Source organism: Cynara cardunculus (genome assembly GCF_001531365.2).
Source record: "Cynara cardunculus var. scolymus isolate 2C chromosome LG 6, CcrdV1, whole genome shotgun sequence".
In the NCBI taxonomy this organism is placed as follows: Eukaryota; Viridiplantae; Streptophyta; class Magnoliopsida; order Asterales; family Asteraceae; genus Cynara; species Cynara cardunculus.
This window is the reverse complement of record NC_037533.1, coordinates 19495847-19500658: the sequence shown is the minus strand read 5'-3', so window position 1 is coordinate 19500658 and position 4812 is coordinate 19495847.

The following is a 4812-nucleotide window of genomic DNA, read 5'->3' as shown; positions in this document are numbered from 1 at the left end:
AATATTGGTTCTCACAGTTACCACAAACTAATTAGTTCTCATTTGATTAGGCCCCTATATATATATATTATATCAAATTAAGGAGTTGTTTACAAAACGCCTACTTGGTAAATTTTTGTCGGGTAATTTTCCGTTTCGGATGAACATGGTAAAAGTCAAAAATCTTATCGGTAAGAGCAATAGTAAAGATGGAGAGTCTTAGGGTGACGACTCTTACCGGGGTAAGTGCTTACCGGGTAAATTATTGCATACGATATCATTTTAATGTACTACAATCTTACTCGGTATAATAAATTATAGTGTTACTCCTAAAGGTAAATATTTAGGTAAACGACCCCTAAACATGTTTTATAACATGCACAATAAATAATTGTTTATACGTTGATCATGCATTTGTGACATATTTATTTTTCGTTTAATCAAGTTAATGGTTTATTTGCTCAATCAACGTCGTCTGTTTTTTTGCTTAATTTTACATAATTATTTAAAATACTTGAATTAAACAATATAAGTCATTGTATATTTATCATCCATATTAAATTATTTATTTTAAATATGTTTAATACAAAAAAATCAAAGTTGTCTGGTTAGAAGTATTAAACAGTAATTAATAAAAATAAAAGAAAATGTTTGGTATTACACAATATCTATACTGCTTATTTTAAAGGTTGACATTTCGGAGCTCCGGATCTACATTTACAGTATTTATATAAATGAACAAACCCACTTGCTTTTAAGGGTTTCTTTGATTCAATATATTTAAGATGGGTTGTGATTCGGGTCCAGTATTTTGCTCCACCGCTCCAACCTTTGGCAAATGCTTGTATCTTGCTCCACCGCTCCAGTCATTCGGGTTTATGAATAATTGTAGAACCTACTAACACCAACATTTTGGATGGATGTATATATTTGAATCTAAATTAGATACAAATGTAGTAGGCGTTGTTACATCTTCAAGGAATTTGATATCTCAAACGTGAATAATCTTAATGAGCTTTTTACATCTCGCTGCATTGCGCGAGTAGACAACCAGTAATAGTTTATTCTCCACAAGCTCAAATTTTTATTTCAGATTAAACTACATAAAATAAAACTTTATTTACATTTTTACTATCTGTTATTTTCATTTTCATTCTCCGATCATAATTTTACCAGATTAATGATAATACGGTACAATAACCAAATAAACAATACCTTTGTTTATTGATGATTGGACCATAATTAGAGTTGACTTACAAATAGTATATTAGGTTTGAAATAATGGAGGAAATTGGATTGGTGTAATAAAAAATTGATATATATATATATATATATATATATATAATAATAAAAAAGATAAGCGACAATAAAGATAAGCAGTTGTCTGCGTATTTTGTTTTTTATCGAGAAAGTAAACGAAATGATATTTTTTCCGATGTTCGGACGTCGCAATCTTGACCGAAAGTATAGGTTAAGATTTGGTATAAAAATACGAAAATGAATAATCAAATTGTGTTCGTGTTTTTAATTTGTACGACGGTCTAGATTTAAATATTTTATTAAAATTGTTATAGTATTTTTAATGAAATGATTTTTTAAAGCTGTTTTTATCATTATCGCACATATATATACAATGTTTACTTGAATCGTATAATATATCTGTTAAAATCTTGGGTTTTTTTGAATATTTGATAAATAAACATGTGATAGTTTAAACTAGGGGTGCTCAAAAACCCGACCAATTCGATCAACCCAACGCGAAATAACTCAACTCAATGTCTAATCGAGTTGTAAAAAATTTAAACTGTAGGAATTGAGTTGATATTGAGTTACTATTATTTGAACTCAACCCAACATGATGAACTCGATATTCTTTTATTTCTTAGATTTAATATGATTGTTGAATTTTTATTAATATATACATTAGACAATTATACTATCACGTACGCTCTTTTTTGTTGAAGTATATAATATTTATATACGGCAAATGCAACAAATAAACTCACAAACCCTCCTCACCTATGGTGAGGTTTGAACCCCTGACCTCACGTACGCTCTTCGTATACACATATTTTCAATTTATTCACATCTCTATATAACTCATTCGTATATATGTTTAGTAATTGTGAATATATATATATATATATATATATATGTGTGTGTGTGTGTGTGTGTGTGTGTAAATTGAGAAAACTAACTGAATGTGATATACGTAAAAAGTATGAATAAGTTGTATCAAACGATTGATAATGAAAAAGAAATTATGAGTAGAGAAATAACATGTTTAAAGTTATAAGAATATTTTAATGTATCAAAGTATCAACCTGACCAACCCGTACAGTTTGGGTTGGGTTGGGTTAAGATTTTTCAAACCGCAAACATTAGGTTGGGTTGTTCAGATGTCTCCAACCCGATCAACTCAACTCGTGAGCACCCCTGGTTCAAACGTTGTGTTACAAGATTGAAGCAATATAAATGACCGACATAAAGAAAAACAAGTATATAGTTATATATAATAACAAGAGTTTGACAATGATAACGGAAATATTGGGGGTTTTTTTTAAATTCAAAATAATAGTTTGTTATCATTATTTAGCATATATACAAAGATACAAGAACATCTTACAGATAACTTTGACGTGTTGTGGAAAAAGGTCTACGTTATTTCCCAAAATACCCCTCAATCGCAGTCTCCTATAGCAAGTTATGTGTGGACGAAGTTGAACTCGAGACCATGCTGTAGAAACTCCGTCCTCTTTCCGCGAGACTACTTTGATGCCTTTTTTGCGTAAAACTAGAAATCCCTTTTCGAGAGTCGATCAGAAAGTCAAGTGAATTTTTCTGTCTGTTACGAATTGGACGAGATGTTGTCATATAAGATTTGTGGCTCCAAAACGTTATACAGGTGCTAGAATTTGGGTTCGCCCCTTCCTCCTTTCGGTGACTTGCTTTTGTCTTTATCAAACCAAATTTTTAACACACGTCGTGGGTTTCGACCTCATACGAAACATAGTTTTTGACCTGTAATTAAAGTTCACGTATATTCGTATATTATATTTCCCTTTTCCCATATTAAGTAATTTAATAAAAAATCATAATCAAATATTTATTTGTCCTTTAGATTGACATAAACCTAACAACTTTTTGGTATATTATACGACAAATGCAATAAATAAACTTGTATACCCTCCTTATTTTTAGTGAAATTTGAACCTCTGACCTCTTATGAGGTCAAAGACTACGATACTGTTAGGCCAAAGACTTTTTGTATTTTTTACTGTATTATTTGTTTGATTTGATTGGCATCACTAATAATGAACCAAATGTTCCATCATGTCTTTCTTCTTGGTGTCTTTTCATCTAATCTTCATAGGAATCATGCACTCACTTTTTTCCATTTTGTTTATTCCTGTTGTCTTCATTTGAAATGTTTCCTTCAATGCCTAGATACTCTAGTATTTCTATTTTATATATATATATATATATATGGCAAATAGTATGAAAAAGTAACGTACTTTAGCTTGATTCCTATTTTGGGTAACGTACTTTCAAAACTTCCATTTTGATATTTAATATGTACAGTTATAAACATTTAAGTACTCGGATAACCGGTTGAAGCATTAACCGGCTATCATGTTGATATGGTGAGTGATGTGGTATCCAACTCACTATTATTTGCGGAAACATTAACCGAATACCACATCACTCGCCACATTAATATGATAACCGGTTACTGCTTCAACTGGTTACCCGAGTACTTAAATGTTTAAAATTTTACATCTTATGTACCAAATTGAAAGTTTTGAAAATACGTTATCCAAAATAAGAATCAAGTTAAAGTACGTTACTATATATATATATATATATATAGAGAGAGAGAGAGAGAGAGAGAGAGAGAGAGTAAACGAGAACATGGTGAAAAAAAGAGAACACGAGAACTGCCAACTCATATACGATTACAGAACACAGTCAACACAAAGATGGGGAGTTGAGATCACGTGAAAACCAACCACTTTTTATGAGACCATGCGTATCATATATGCATGATGAATGTTTCGGGTTTTTCTTCTGGTGAAGGTTCGTTATGTTTTTCATGTGAATGTTCGTAATGATTTTCATATGAATGTTTGGTTATTTTTCATGTGAAAGGTTCAGTTATTGTGAAGGTTCAGTGTTTTTGCTGTGAATGTTCAGGGTTTTTTTACGTAAAGAATATTATGTGTTTTGTTGTAAATGTTTGATGATATTAAAAAAAGGGAAAAGTACAATAAAAACCAATGAACTTTCTTGTTTGGAATGATTAAGTCCTTGAACTTTTTTTTGGAACAAATAAGTCCTTGAACATTCCAAAACATGTTAAATAAGTCATTGAACAATTTTTTGGAACAAATAAGTCATTGGACATTCCAAAATATGTTAAATAAGTCCTTGAACATTCCAAAAAATGTTAAATAAGTTCTTGGACAATTTTTGAAACAAATAAGTCCTTGAACAATCCAAAACATGTTAAATAACTTCTTGAACTTTTATAAAACATGTTGGATACATTCTTATGACTTGTACAACTAGTTAAAGTGGTAAAATAGTGAAAAAAAATCCGGGAAAAAACCCAATGAACATTCATATTTTGAACGATTAAGCCCCTAAATATTTTTTGAACCAAAAAATATTTAGATCTATAAAATTAAACAAATATAACAAAAAAGGACTTACATTTACAAAAAAATAATTACATTTAAAAAAGATTTTGATAAAGTTTATTTTAATTAAAATTAAAATTAAAATATATTCTGTCGATGATTTTTCAAACAAAAAAAATAATTATTATTAAAT